Raw genomic sequence first — 16,877 nt, 5'->3', positions numbered from 1 at the left:
ATATGGAGGATCATAAACTCCTATTCAAATTCTTGGTTGATGACTAGGCTCGAATTTTGCCAGCTATGAAGGGAAAGGAGAAAATTGTGAATTAATTTTTTTTAGTTTAATGGGGATCCTTGGATCCAATTTTTATAGAGTTTGCTAAGCATTTTTGGAAGTTATACTATGGAAATAGTTTCTACCAAGCTCACTTGGGCACTAAAAGATTCTATGGCAGAAATTAGTTCTTACCAAGTTCACAAGGTCATCGAAGGAAAATTAGTTCTTACTGAGTTCACTCAGTCTCCAAAGGATTTTGTAGAGTTTGCAATGTTTACCAAGCTTCACTAGTTAACACTAGAAATCATTTTTAGAGCAGTGTTTACCAAGCAAGATCAACCAATGAAGGATTTCATTATTTTGGGAAATAAAGTTTAATTGTTTCATGTAATGTTTGTAGCTAACTGATATAATATTTATTGGTAAATGTAACTTGTAAATGAGCTGACTTGACCATCTATAATGTATAAATAAAATGTCAAGTTGTGAATTCAAATATATGAATGAATGAGTGAGTATGCAAGTGAGTTGATTGTGTGAAGAGAAATTATGAGAAACTTTTGAAGAAGGATCAAATATCCTTGAGGAGCAACAAAGTTGTATTCTATCAAAGAGGATCTAGTGAAGTAGAATAGAGATATGTATCAGCAAATATCAGTTGCATCTCATTCAAGTCACTTATTGTTACTTTCTCACCATTGTAGTAGTAATTCTTAAATCTCTTAACAGAGTTGGTCTAACAACCATTTTTGTAAATCCTCAAACAAGGTGGATAGTTCTACTGAATTGTTCTAAAGTCCTCTAGCAGGGTGATTAAATCCTCTAACAAGGTCACACCTAACAGTGTGTTTTGTAATCTTTAATAGGATTGGCTCCTAATAGGGCTCACTTCAAATGAGTGAAAATTGGTAGTTAGTTAATTGGTGGTCTTTTCCATATTGGGTTTCCACATTAAATGTGTTTTCCTTTGTGTTCATGTTATTTCCTTTTGCATGCATGTTAATAATTGTGAATGCTTAAAGATCAGTAATAAGTTAATACATAGTACATCTACCAAGTTACAACATTTTTTGTGTGGCTACCAAGTGATAGTAGTAACTAGTTATTTAAGACATCTAAGGGATTTGTGGATTTGTTTTTTTGGTAATTGATTCAACACCCCCCCCCCCCCCCAACTGCAGGAGTATCTAGTATTTTAGTTATAAGAGGTGGTTTAGGTGTTGATGGGGTTATACCAAATCTCAAATGTATATTTACAACATTTAGAATATAAGCAAGATATTGCTGAGCATTAGTAGAGTACATGGGTTTTTGTGACTACTAGTCATTGGATTTGGTTGAGGTTGTGCAAGTAATTGGGTTTTCTTTTAAAGTCTAGGGTTTGCAAGTGATGTCATTAGTGCAGGTTGTTCGACTAGAGGTGGCAACTATTGTAATTGTGGATTACCGATATTTTGGTTAGACCACTGTTGAGGTCCTCTCCATTGATTTTTAGATGGAGGTTTCCATAATAGGTCAAAATAATCATACCACTATTCCTCTCACAAGGATACTATATCCATTTCAAGGACTATCTATTCCATTATGAAAATACATTTGAATTGTCAACCAAAGCACGTAGGACTTAAAATGGGTCAGCACAATATGTGCCCTAAGTTCCTTTAAGACTCTTAACACCTATGTTGCAAGAACATAAAATGCATGAAAGGATCTATACTACTAACACAGAATAATAAACACACTTAGACTATTAACAAAGAACTGCGAAAACTACAAAAAAGGGAATTCTAAACTAGTTAACAATTCAAACATCTACTATGGTTATTTTCCACAAGTGCTCCAAGAACTTTCAAAGTAATTATGTTGTAGGACTAATATAGTAAATCTATCTTAAATAGGAAATTGCAATAAATGAATCTACTCTACCTAAATCTATTCCACCTCCCAAGTGGGCCCCTTTAGTTGGCTTCAACTAACTAAGAACACAATAGGTAGTCCAAAATCACTCTCTCATTAGAATTCTTGTTTTGTTACATGATTGAATAATTTGTAGAGAACAAAAGAACAACTTTAGAATGCTTCCAACTAACTCTTTTCCTTTTTCTCCCATATATATATATAGAGGATTGGAACTTATTACAAACATAACATAAAAAAAAAATTGGGAGCAAACATTGTCAAAAGAAAAAGGTAGAATGCCAACCATGACTTTAGAACATTGATTAAGCAAAAAAATAATGGTCCATATATAATGTGACAAGTCAAGTCTCCTAGAGTAACTCCCCTCCTAGACATGGCTTATAACCTAGAACTGACCTGCGCTTCTCATGCTATGACTGGTCTTCGTTACTCCTTCTTTAATACAGTGCTCACCACTCTTTGTACGACTTCTCCATTTCCTAAAAATTAGAAACATGTGAACACGTATGCACAAAAACATTTCTACTCTCATTCAAATATTAAAACATAGCTTAAAATATTTATATGAAATACTACACTTTATATAATATTAAGTAAGGTATGTTATATCCACTATCAATAGGTTTAATAGGTTCTAGCTACATTCAGCATAAGTTCACAAGACATTTAAAATAGATATATTGGAAATGTTTTTCACATGGCTCAAAGAGTAAGTTTAGACTATATAAAAACTATATCAAATTTGAGACTTTAATATGCCTCATCAATGTCTTGGTGCAATTCTTTGGGATCTGACCATACTCTCTGTAATAGTGACAATTATCATGTGTTATAATCTCCATTGTATGAATTACCTTTTCTCGGTGCACGTGTTTATTTCTCAGGTGTCTAGTTGAGCTTTGTCTTGAATTTGCACTCATGATCTGTACATCCATATTTCTGATAGCTATAGAAATGTCCTTTAAATGTAGTGAATGAATCATTTTTCTTTGATTTTCATTCGTGTGCTTGATGTCCTACCTTCTTGCATTTAGAATAATTACTAATAGACTTAGGTTTAGAAGTTTACACACTATTCTTTTCTTCTGAAAATGTTTGTTATGTATCCAAATTTACCACAATGATGACATGTAGATTTTCCTTTAGCATTTCTTTGTTCTCCAGTCTTTTATGATTCTCCTTCTTTAGTAGATGAAAAGTTCTTGTTGTATCCTAGTCTAGAGGTGTTTTTTGTTGATCTAAGTGATGTCATCAATTTTTCAAAGTATTTGATAGCCTCACTTGGTTTGTTCATTATTTTCATAAGCTCCTTTTCATGGCTTAACTCACTTCTTAGCTGCTCATTTTGTGACCTTAGTTTTGTGATCTCCAAGTCCTTTCTATTTGCTTTCTAAGTACCAAATATCAATTAATTTATCATATCCAACTAATTTTTTGTGAAATTATCTACTTCAAATGATCTCTTTTTAAGTTTGGTTGTCATATATCTTTTGTCTTCTTTGGCCATGACTTTTTCTTCTTCAACTTTCTTCTTTTTCTCTATCACTTCACATAATATTACTGATTGAGTTTCCTATTCTCTCTTGATTTCTTTCACCCTTTTTCTTAGAGTATTATTCTTCTTCAATAGTTTCGTTATTGCTTCACTATTATCACTAGTCTTTCCACTATCAAATAGTCCTTCTATGTCTACTTGCTTGCACAAAGTGTTATTTCATTGTATTTCTATCTCTTTCATTTTTTCCAATAATTTCCTTAACTCTTTTTTGGCTCCTTCAAGTTGTTGCAATATGATCTAGATTTTAATCAGCTAGTTCTCAATATTTTTTTCTGGCATGTATTCCTCCATCTCCATGATCTAATCTTCTTCAGATGCTAAGCTTCTTTCAAGGGAACTAGGCTCGAATACCAATTGTTGGTAAGATTATTGGGAAATAAGATACAAAGAGGGGGTGAGGGTGAATTGGGATCTTAAACTTTAATCTGCAAAACCAAATTACTCAATTCACACCTAATTCATCTCATATCTTAGATCTAACATTAAAATTATAATTTTGAAATATAAATGTATACATCACATCCATAAAATATTCAACACAACAAATATGATTTGGTTACCCAAAAACACTTCAATGTGAAGGAAAAATTGGGGTGGGGATGAAACCCACAAATCTTTACTATTGCAATAATAAAATTAACCTATTAGGGTTACAATATTTGATCATAATTTATGATTTACCCTATCCATGGTTTTCCCTATTAAAATTCCTACTTATAGTTAAGTAAGGACTCTATTAGGAGGTTTACATAGACCTATTAGTATTAGAGGTTTACATGGACTTATTAGGACCACTTGGTTAAGAGATTTCTCCTAATTCAAAATTGATTTAGTACCAAACCCTTGGTTTTCTCTGCAAGATGATTTTGGATCTCCTCTTTACAATGTTTGATATGATCTCTCAATCTAATATATCCTTTTAGTCCTTCACTATTTTGATTGCGCTTGTCTGATATGATTCTAGACTTAGCCTTTATGTTCTTCTCCTTGATTGCTTCTTTACTTATGCATTCGTTCATACATGCATATCATCTCTCTCTTTTTCAATCCTTATCTTCTCATCACACACACATACACTTTGGTTCTAGGGTTAGAAGCATTCTTAAATAGATGTTCTTCAAAAGATCTAGATCTCAATTGATAGTTTTATAATTCATCTTCTTTTTCCATTTCTTTCTAATTTTTTGATTGGATGATTTACATTCCTTGGGATTATTATCTTCTATAATTACATATAATCTCCATCTTAACTATCTCTACAAACATTAAATATCATATGGAATTTGGTCAACATGTTTTACATAGTTGTTTGGGCAATTACAAACTAATATGACAAAATTGAATTGCTCATCATCTGAATGTGCTGACACTCAGTCATTGTTGACATTCATATTGGCACTCAGTTTCTATATACATATGCATCTTTATTTTCTTGGCAAAACTACTTTTTCAATTTACTCGATCTCTAATAAAATAACTCAGCTTACATATACACTCGGTCTCAATTGGGATGCTCAACAATCATTAACTTGTTTCTCATGTAATGCAAAATAAACAAGTCCTTATATATCTTCAGCCTTTACTAGATGACTCAATCATTATGATGACCTTGCATCCTTGCCTAGTAAATAACTAAGTGTTTGAACACTAATAGGAAACATAGGCTTAGAGATCAACAATAATGAGTGCTAAGTGTTCCTTTCATTCTTATGGTAGCTATGTTCTTGTGAACCACTACTCATGAAATACGAGTCAATGAGTTTGACTCAAAAACTATAGAGTTGAATCTTGATAAAAATATTATAATTTGAGTTACTCAATAGTTGTTAAAGACTTTTAAAATGTGGTTGCAAGAAAAGTAGGCTTAATCTTAGAAGAATCAAAATGACTACCAATAATACATTTTCTAATGCTTTCCATTCTATTTAAATGCTGAGATTTTTTTAAGTAGTCTAAAAGAACACAAATAAAGCCATTGTAACCTTAACATAGCTATAATGATATTAATTGTTCAAACATATCTCATTGTCTCAAATAATACATTTGAGTTCTAGTAATACTAGTTGGGTGACCACATGGGAAGTTTTGGTAGTTGCAATGAGTGCTACGCATTCCATTCATTTTCATGGTAGTTGTTTTCTTGTGAGCACTTACTCATGAAACATGGGTCAATGAGTTTGACTCAAAAACTATAGAGTTGATTCCTAATAAAAATGTTATAATTTGACTTAATAATTGACAAAAACTTTGAAAATGTGGTTGCAAGAAAACTAGGCTTTATCTTAGAAGAAACAAAATTATTATCAGTAATACATTTTTTAATGCTTTCCATTCCATTTAAATGATAAGATTTTTGAAAGAAAGAACAAAAAAATCCAATGTAACTTTAACTTAGCTATAGTGATATTAATTGTTAAAATATATCTCATTGTCTCAAATAACTAACAAAATTTAAGAAAATTATATATACAATTTTCTTATATAGTGAGACATGTTTGTAGATGTTTACCTTTACACACTTCCTCATTTATGATTTCAATCAAACATCTACAAAGTGTATACTTTCCATCTCTTTTGGATGCAAGTTTTAGTGTTCTGAATACAAGTGAATTGTGTTTTTTTTCAAGTGCACTGGAAACAAGTATGCACAACATCAAGTTCCTATCATTTAAGAATAAATATAGTGTTTTATGAACATAGTTTTAAAAAAAAGAACTTTTAGATTATTAAGTTTTGTTTTTGTTTAACTATTTTTTCTTTTCTTCTAGCATGGTGTGGTCAATTAACTAAAATATGATTGAATTAGCTTATATTGTTGTATGATGAAGTGGCTAGACCCCAATATGTTTTGTTTGGAAGAATCTATTTTCTTTAACATTTTCTTATTTTGAATAAACTCGATATATTATAATATTTTTCAAAATTAAATAATATGTAACAAAAATCTAGATATTATACAAATAATAAAATTTGTGGTGATATTATAAAAATTGTAATATTTATTTTTATCATTATATAAAATAAATATGTATTTGTAGTTTTGTGCAAAAACCATATTAATATTAGGAAGATTATCATAATAAATGAAATTGAAAGGTTATACATGAAGTGTCATCTTAATGACAAGGTTATCATAATAAATGAAATCGATAGGTTAGGTGAAGTGTCACTCAAATTCATGTAAATCAATCCTTTTTACTTTAATCAATTTTTTATTAAATAGTGTAAGGCCAATTTTTTATGAAAAGTAGGGGAAAAAAATGTGGGCACTTTAAGCGAAGCTTTGGCTTCCATCAAAGCCACCACATGGCGTCACTCAAAGCCATGTAGAGTGGGCTTCAATGGAAGCCAATGGCTTTTCTCAAAACCCTTACTGCCCATGGGTCTACTTGTGCTTTGAGCGAAGTTTAAGTGAAGCCCCAAAGGATTTGTTTGAAGCCCTTAAAAATCCTAACTGTGATGATTTTTAAACCAATTTATCACTTTCAAAAGTCATTTTCATAGTGACCATTTTAGAGTTGTGGTTGGAGCGAAGTTCACGACGTTTGTAATTACACCATCATTCTAGATTAGCATATTCAACCTCCTTCGAGCATTCATCATACTAGGTATTTTCATCTTTGTTTTTTTAATGAATATTTAGTTATTGCTAATGCTTGTTTAGTTATTTTGATGAATTACTAGTATTTTTTAAAAATATTTAGTTAGTTTTATGAATTTATTTAGCTTTTTTATGGGTATTTTGTTATTTTTAATATACAATAATTAATTTTATGTTTATATGTTGTATTTTAGTTTAAATGTTAGAAGATATTGTTAAAATTGTAGTTAATGGAAGAAATATTATATGTTTAGATTATTTAAAATGCTAGGTAGATAAACAATAAAAACAAAAAATATGATTTGATTTAGAAATCCAAAAATATGATTCTAGATGTAGAAAACTACAAATAGGATTTGATGTCGAAAACTAAAAATATGGTCTAAGATGTAGAAAACTAACTATAAGATTAGATGTAGAAAACAAAAAATGATTTAAAACTTAAACATGAATAAAAATTAATAGAAGATTACCTTCAATTTCTAGAAAGACTCTCTCTAATCACTTTCTCTCTCCTCGCACTTTCTCCCTCTTCTCACTTTTTCTCTCCTCAAACTTTCTCTCTTTTCAAACTTTCTCTTCTCACTTTCTCTCTCCTTAGACTTTCTCTCTTCTCACTTTCTCTCTCCTCAAACTTTTTCTCTCTTCTCACTTTCTCTCTCCTTATACTTTCTCTCTCTTCACTTTCTCCCTCTCCTCGCCTCTCTCTAAACTGACTTTCTCTCTCCCCACACTTTCTCTCTCCTTGAACTCTCTCTCCTCTCAATTCTCTCTCATCTCTCTCTCATAACTTTCTCATACACAGGTTCTTTATCTCCTCACACTCTCTCCCTCTTCTTACTTTCTCTCTCTTCTTGAACTTTCTCTGTCCTCTCACTTATCTCTCCTTACTTTCTCTCTCATCAACTTCTCCTCAAACACACTCTCTCCTCACTCTTTCTCTCCCATTACGCTCTCTCTTCTCATATTCTCTCCCTGTTCTTACTTTCTCTTTCATCACTTTCTCTCTTCTCACACTCTCTCCTCACGCTTTCTTTCTCATCACACTTTCTCTCTCTTCACATTCTCCCTCTTCTTACTTTCTCTCTCATTATTTTCTCTCTTCTCTCACTTCTCTCTCCTTACTTTCTCTCTCATCAATTTCTCTCTCTCTTTCTCTCTCATCATACTTTCTCTCTTCTCACACTCTCCCTCTTCTTACTTTCTCTCTTGTCACTTTCTCTCTCCTTGAACTCTCTCTCACTTTTTCTTTGCTCACACTTTCTCTCTCCTTTCTTTCTCTCTCTTCACACTCTCTCTCTTCTTACTTTCTCTTTGATCACTTTCTCTCTCCTCTCACTTCTCTCTCCTTACTTTCTATCATACTTTCTCTCTCCTCACTTTCTCTCTCATTTCTTTCTCTCTCATCATTTTTTCTAGATCATTGTGCACTTTCTCTCTCCTCACACTCTCTCCCTCTTCCGACTTTCACTCTCATCACTTTCTCTCTCTTGTCACTATCTCTCACCTCTCATTTCTCTCTCCTCACACTTTCTCTCTCCTTGTGTACTCTCTCATCACTTTGTCTCTCATTACTTTCTCTCTCCCCACATACTCTCTCTCTCCTCACACTCTCCCTCTTCTTACTTTCTCTCTCCTATCGCTTCTCTCTCCTTAATTTCTTTCTCATCAATATATATCTCCTCACACTTTCTCTCTCCTCACTCTTTCTCTCTCATCACACTCTCTCCCTCTCCTCACTTTCTCTCTTCTTGAGCTCTCTCTCTCTCACTATCTCTCTCCTCACACTTTATCTATCATTTCAAATCTCTCTCTCCCCTATCACTTCTCTCCTTTCTTGAACTCTCTCATCACTTTCTCTCTCCGCTCACACTCTCTCCATCTTAATTTCTTTCCTTGCACTTTCTCTCTCAAACAAGTACTTTGTCTCCTCACACTCTCTCCCTCTTCTTACATTCTTTCTCTTCTTGAACTTTCTCTCTCCTTGCTTTCTCTCTCATCAATTTCTCTCTCCTCACACTTTCTCTCTCATCACGCTTTCTATCTCCTCACACTCTCTCCCTCCTCTTACTTTCTCTCTCAACACTTTCTCTCATCAATTTCTCTCTCCTCACACACTCTCTCTCCTCCCTCTTTCTCTCTCATTAGACTTTCTCTCTTCTCACACTCTCTCCCTTTTCTTACTTTCTCTATTATCACTTTCTCTCTCCTCACACTCTCTCTCTCACCACACTTTCTCTCTCATCATGCTTTCTCTCTCCTCACACTTTCTCTCTCATCACACTCTCCATCTTCTTACTTTCTCTCTCCTCTCACTTTTCTCTCCTTACTTTCTCCTCACTCGCTCTCTCCTCACTTTCTCTCTCCTCAAACTCTCTCTCCTCACACTGTCTCCCTCTTCTTACTTTCTCTCCTCACACTTTCTCTCTCTCTCTCTCTCTCTCTCTCTCTCTCTCTCTCTCTCTCTCTCTCTCTCTCTCTCTCTCTCTCTCCTCATACTTTCGATCTCCTTGAACTCTTTCTCTCTCACTTTCTCTATCCTCACACTTTATCTCTCCTTTCAAATCTCTCTCTCCTCTCACTTCTCTCTCCTTTCTTTCTCTCTTGTCACTTTCTCTCTCCTCACACTTTTTATCTCCCCTCACACCCTCTCTCCCTCTTTTTAATTTCTCTCTCCTCACACTTTCTCTCTCCTTGAACTCTCTCTCTTTCTCACTCTCTCTCCTCACACTTTATCTCTTTTTTCAAATCTCTCTCTCTCTGAGCTCACTTCTCTCTCCTTTCTCTCTCATAACTTTCTCTAGATCCTTGTGCACTCTCTCTCTCTCTCTCACAGACACACATCACTTTCATAATATTAAGTTAATATTAAGTTAACATTTAGTTTGCATGTCGTTCTCGTAGATGGCATCCCATGATCAGCCTTAGGATCAAGGATGGGGAGAGGGTCATGGACATGATCAGGGACATGGACAAGATCAGGCACAAGGATATGGACATGGACAAGATTAGGGATAGGGACAAGGACATGGATAGACTTGTGTTCCTGATGTGTCAACTATATTCCAATTTCTTACTACAAAGACTACTAGACTAAGATCAGCTACTGAGAAATATCAAGATCATCTATATAGAGGTATATGTTAGCAGATTTTGACTAGTCTTTAGGAGCTTACTCATAGACTTAGATCACAATATGCATTTACACAACAAAAGATAGGACTTTTGTTGATCTTAGAGCAGAGATCTCGATTGCTATAGCCTTAGACTAGGTTCAGAGCCTAGTTTCTATGGAGATTATCAAATGAGAGTTCTTTCCATTTTATGATGAGAATACCAAGGTTAGGGCATATTAGGTTACTAGATGTTTTTTGTCATATATTTCTTGTATGATATACCCTCAATTCCTAGCAACACATGGTCATTATCCTAATAACAATCAAATTACATTATATTTTACCCAGCAATTATATGCGGAGTTCTATTTGGGGCACCGTGTCAACTATTTAGATATTCCAAGATATTATGGTCATGGACATGGTAGAATTTGTGATTGTGATGCATATCGTGAGGTAACTCATGTTGTTTGTCATCATCATGCATTGGTGGGATCTAGGACCCTAGCAGCGACTCTAGTAATGATTGCTACTACAGATAGAGTTGTCATGGCTTCTCAAAGTGAAGAAGTTGATTAGATAGGACACATTGCATCTGCTGCTAGAAGCATTACATTTGACACTTTGGGAAGATATCTTTTGAGTAGACCTAGTCAACGGAGATCATCTTTTGAAGCATCATCAAGTACTACACTACCCGCTAATGAGATCTATAGAGTTGCATGTACTTCTACCCTAACAAATATATATGTAGCCTCACTGGAGAGCACATACATATGGAGATGGCCTTGTATCTTCTAAATGATCTTTTACATGCATATTCATACATCGTAAATACATAGGGGATGCCTTTACATGGTATCATAGACACGATTTCATAGAGGCCTATATTTCAAGCATCGTATGACATGTCATAAGGTCATGCACAATAGAGTACACAACACTCTGCATAGGACTTTGGCATTGAGCACTCTACATAGCACTCTGGCACTCAACACAACAATCTATTGTAGCTCCACTTGAGGGGACCTTAGGAGTTAGTTAAGGTATATCTATTTCTACTGATGAAGTTGATGTGCTTGATCAATAGTTATGAGTTTTGAGTTAGATTCATTTTCCCAATGAAAGAGGATCATACATGGACATGTTCCTATTTTAGTCTACTAACTCTACACCACTTCCATCCCATCTTGTTAGTCCTTTGTACTCCTCACTAATTTAGAGGGTTGAGATCATTAGAGATGGAGTTTCTATTGATGACACCTTAGTACGTGTCACTGAAGACCCTCTTGCTCCTCAAACCTAGGTAAACCTCTTTTAAGTTTCATTTTTACAATAATAGATTTCCATGTACAAAATTATAATTATGTACTCATATTTGCAAAAGAATTATATTTTTGTAGGCATAGGTAGTAGAGCATGCTTCTTCCAGTGTGGGTTCTAATCGTGGTGGGAGGAGAGATGTTCTTGATGTGACAACTACTACTCATGGGGGTACAAATATGATGGATGTGACACCCACTAGTGGTTAGGTAATTTTTAAATTATAGAAATTTAAATTAATTTGAAATTTACTAGATACATGTGCACTTGTATCAATGCATTTAAATTTAAATATATACATGTAAATATTTGAAACTCTAGAACCCATGTGTATATATATACAGGTCCCTATACATGTCTAATACATTGTTATATTATAATTTGCAGGGCTTACTTAATACTCCATAGACACATAATCCTCATGATTCTCAATCAGAGGGTTGCTATGTTCATATGTGTCTGGATGACTCTCTAGTTTAGGACACATGCACATGTTTACTTTATAGTTGATCTTATCGAGACATGTAACATTTATGATTTGACATATAACATTTATTCAATCGTCATATATGTTTCTAGTTTATGGCCTTTGGATATGGCCTATACATGTATTTTATTTATAGTTAGACATGTGTAAATGATTGGTTCAATTTATGTTTAGAAATATGATATATACATACATTTCTAGTTTATACCGTTCAATATACATTTATTTAGTTTATGGTTAGACATGTGTACACAATTGGTTCAATTTATGGTTAGAAATGTGATATATACATGTTTCTAATTTATGGTCCATGTAATATACATGTATATAGTTTATGGTTAGACATGTGTACATGTATGATTGGTTCAACTCATGATTAAATCTAAATGTGATATATTCATGTTTCTAATTTATGGTCCATGTGAACATGTAAGTACTCAAATAAACTCCTAAAAGTTTCATATAAGTACACAAATAAACTCATAAACTTTTATGATCAAATGAGCATGTAAGTATTCAATCTACTATATGTATATGGCATGGATATCAAATGAGCATGTAAGTATTCAATGTAAGTATGCAAGTTACACATGTAAGTATTCAATGTATGTACATGAATGAAATGGATTAAATTATCTATGAATTATTAAATATCTACACAAGTGATCTAGAAATATAAAGTATTAAATGTAGCAAGTCTTGGAAATATGAAATATCTAAAGCAAGTTCTACAAATATGAAATATGTCAAGTGGTTCCAAGTGGTTCCACATGCTCTAGACACATATAATGAATATGTATAAAATGGATTAAATTAAATATGAAATATAAAATATCTATAAGCAAGTGATAGTAGAAATATGAGATTTAAACGTAGCAAGTCATGGAATTATGAAATAGCTTTAACAAGTTCTACAAATATGAAATAGATGTCAAGTGATTCCAAGTGGTTCCACGCACTCATGGAGAACATTTAATTTTCTCTCTTGGTCATCAGTATCTAATCTCCACTTGTGACATCCACCTTTATGTTTAACTAGATGTAGAGAAATGGATGTAGCAATAACATGATGACTATATTGAAGCACTTTATTGCCAGGTTGGTAATCGACAAAGTGAATTCCATGTTTCACTAATTTGTGTTGCTTGAGATATGTTCCCTCCAAAACAATTGTACTTGCAGACAATGTATTTCAAATTTAATTTAACACATGTATATAAGTATGTAATAAATAAATTTGTATCATGTAAATATAAACACACTCATAATTTTTTATTATTTTAATGCAAACGTACCTGTAGAGAATAACATTTCAATCACTTTCTTTAGATTCAGTTAACTTCATTCTTTCAGCAGCGCAATGCAATAAATAGTAACTCAATCCTTCTAGAAATAGTTCCTACCTAACGACGACTGATAATTTATTTTCAATCATAAAAAAATGCACCGCTAGAATGAAAAAATAGTTAAAAAATACACTGACATGATTGAACAATTAAAAATTAAAAAGCTGCATTCCAACGAATATAGTAAAGAATAACAACTTGCTCATCCCCACTTCCCAAAATTAAAGAATAACAACGTACGTCATTCCGATAAATGAGCTGGAAATATCACACGAGCGCATTCGTCGTCCGTTCAAAAACATAATAATTTCAGAAAAACGATACCTAAGTTTCCGGAGTTTGTAGAGCTTACTCTACTATATATACCGATCAACTCAGTAAATATGAAATCAACAATACCCAAATGGCCGGAAATAGCAGCTTTCCTGCAGCATCTATGATGTTCTCTGTTACTGCATTAATAATAATTTTCAACTCTGGCGGGTTATCTACTGATGTGGGAGATTCTCTTTCGTTGGGCGCCTCTCTTTTTGCAAATCAGACACTAATTTCAAAGAATGGAACGTTTGAATTGGGGTTTTTCAGCCCCAATGGAAGTAAGAACTGGTATGTTGGTATCTGGTATACCAACAACATACCAGAGCAATTCATCGTTTGGGTAGCCAACAGGGAGAGCCCTGCGAAGAACAATCCTAGCGTTCTGAAGCTCTCTCAAGGAGGTAATCTTGGACTGTTCGACGGAGAGGGCACATCTCTTTGGTCTGTTCATATTTCCTCCAAAGGCTCGCGGGCTGTGCTTTTAGATTCTGGCAATTTTGTACTGCTAAGCAATGACACTCAATCTGGGCCTCTCTGGCAGAGTTTCGACTATCCTGTAGATACGTGGTTGCCTGGCATGTGGTTCGGTGGGCAGCAAAAGCTAATCGGTTGGAAGAACTCAATGGATCCGGCTCCTGGGCTTTTCTCCCTTTGGCCGGATCTATCTGGACCTAACAAACAAGCGATTCTAATATGGAATAATTCTGTTAAGTATTGGGAGAGTGGTCCATGGAACGGCAAAATGTTCACTGGAATTCCCGAAATGTTAGAAGGGGTGCACTACACAATCGGCATTAAGATTGATAGTTCTGGTCTGTATGTGAGTTATAATTTGCCGAATGGGATCCTTCGTTTTTTCCAAGTCAAGAACGGAGAAATACAAGACTATGCTCTTCTTGACGACGATAAATGGAGCATCGTGGCCGCTCGTCCCAGAGATCAGTGTGCCGTATATGGTTTCTGTGGCGCTTATGGAAGCTGCAACTCCAACAACATTCAGTTCTGCACATGCGTGGAGGGTTTCCACCCCGCACATGAGCAAGCCTGGAATTCGCAAGACTGGTGGGCTAGTGGCTGTGTTCGGGAAAGGCCATTAAACTGCGATACCAGAAATGGCAGCACTGACGTATTTATCGAGACTGGTGTGTCGTTGACTGATGATTCAGCTTCTTCATACCCTGCACTCACAAAAGAAGATTGCCAGAAAGCCTGCCTCCTTAACTGCTCCTGCACTGCTTTTGCTTTCGATTCTCCTTCTGGGCACTGCAAAATCTGGTCCGGAGTTTTGCTAAACTTGATGAGTTCTTCATCAAACAATAAATCGACAATGTCCATTCGAGTAGCTGCCCCTTCATTTCCTAATTATCATAAATCATCTTCCTCCGTACTGAAAGCCATTATTATTGCGAGTGTTCTCACCCTTGCTTTGGGTACGATTTCATTTTTATTGTGGCAAAGGTATAGGCTGCGACCAGAGGAGGCTTTTGAAGATTCCTCGGAGTCTTTTCTTAGAATGTATAGTTACATGGAGTTGAAGATTGCCACAAGGAATTTCAGGTCGAAGTTGGGGAGTGGAGGATTCGGGACAGTATTCAAAGGATCTCTAGCAGATGGTACGCTCGTGGCCGTAAAGAAACTGGATTCGGGTTCAAGACAACACGAGAAGCAATTCCGAGCGGAGATCAGTTCTCTTGGCAACATACAGCATGCGAATTTGATCAGACTGAGAGGGTTTTGTGCAGAAGGATCCAAACGCTTACTGGTTTATGAGTACATGCCCAACGGCTCTCTGAATTCTTATTTGTTCACTAGTAACTCCAAAAGTAAACAGAAGGCACTCGATTGGAGGACCCGGTTCCAGATCGCTTTAGGTACTGCACGAGGTTTACTTTATCTACACGAAGAGTGCAGAGATCGCATCATTCATGGCGATGTAAAGCCTGAGAACATTCTTCTGGATTCTAATTTTTCACCCAAGTTAGCTGATTTTGGGTTGTCAAAGCTTGTGGGCAGAGATTTCAGCAAAGTACTGACCACAACGAGAGGAACGAGAGGGTATTTGTCTCCAGAGTGGATCTCCGGTCTTCCCATCACACCCAAAGTTGATGTGTACAGTTTTGGTATAACGCTCTCGGAAATCATGTCTGGCCGAAGGAGTCTGGATTTCAATGTGCAAGATTCAAGTCAGTATTACTTTCCTGCGTGGGCTGCAACTCAAATTTGCCAGGGGAAGATTATTAATATCTTAGATGAAGCTATTGCAGCTGAGGCGGATTTTGAGGAAGTGAGAAAAATGGGCATAGTAGGGTTGTTATGCATAGAAAGGGAAGAAGAGAAGAGGCCGAGCATGGAACAAGTGGTGCGTATGCTGGAGGGGAAGATGGAGCCTCCAACTCTGGACGTGCTGACATCAGAATTAGTGGACAGACAAGAATCAGATGGAAGCTCCACAAGCTAAGTCTAGATAGAGTCTGTTATAAAGTTCAAATGGTTTAAATTTCAGGTTTGATTTATAGTTAAATATGTTAAATAGTCAAAGCTAATGTTTTTTTTTAAATAATAATTTTCATTAGTGTGTTATGTTTGAGGATGGCTGCTAAAGTCTATATTCCAGACAAACAGAAAGTTGACACAAGCCACAGGCTTGTTATTAGAATATGGTCAATAGAGAGTGCAACTTAGAAAGAAGAGAGGACTTGCATACAAGCTAGTTGTGTGTGTTTGATTGTCTTCTTGTATGTGTAGCTATATGTATATCTCTTTGTGTGCCTTTATTTGCACTTACAAATTTCTAAAGAATTATATTTTAGTTACAAGTTTTCAAATTTTTTTCAATAAGTTAATGTTTGATTTACATGCAATTTTAAGATTTTTGGTCATTTAAATGTTAAAATGTAAATCAATTTAGTATTGTTCATATTCATTTTTCTATTAATGAAAATGTTAAGCCTTATATAGGCCTTGTAGGATAATTTCTATAATGACTGTCATAAACAGCCAAACTCATGACACTTAATTGAATGAACCTTTCTTCTAACGGTTTTTGGCATGATAATGACTTCATATTTCTTCTCAACAACTAGATACTAGCTTAGATATTTCTATATTTTTTAGTGATCGGATGGATGACAATGATTAAAAGACACAATGAATGGTTAGGGATCTA

The 16,877-nt window shown here is 34.7% G+C and overlaps 1 pseudogene across 1 annotated transcript; it reads left to right on the top strand.

Annotated features, from left to right (window-relative positions):
* The first annotated feature begins 13,713 nt into the window (after positions 1-13,713).
* LOC149558150 (G-type lectin S-receptor-like serine/threonine-protein kinase At2g19130 pseudogene) lies at positions 13,714-16,536 on the top strand (annotated as a pseudogene). The gene has a single exon (XR_016364991.1). The product of XR_016364991.1 is annotated as a G-type lectin S-receptor-like serine/threonine-protein kinase At2g19130 pseudogene (transcript).
* Positions 16,537-16,877: the final 341 nt, after the last annotated feature.

Source organism: Cupressus sempervirens, chromosome 5 (genome assembly GCF_028749045.1).
Source record: "Cupressus sempervirens isolate cs-2001-9-10 chromosome 5, ASM2874904v1, whole genome shotgun sequence".
In the NCBI taxonomy this organism is placed as follows: Eukaryota; Viridiplantae; Streptophyta; class Pinopsida; order Cupressales; family Cupressaceae; genus Cupressus; species Cupressus sempervirens.
Note: the sequence above shows the minus strand (reverse complement) of the source record. Positions and strands in the feature narration are given on the sequence as shown.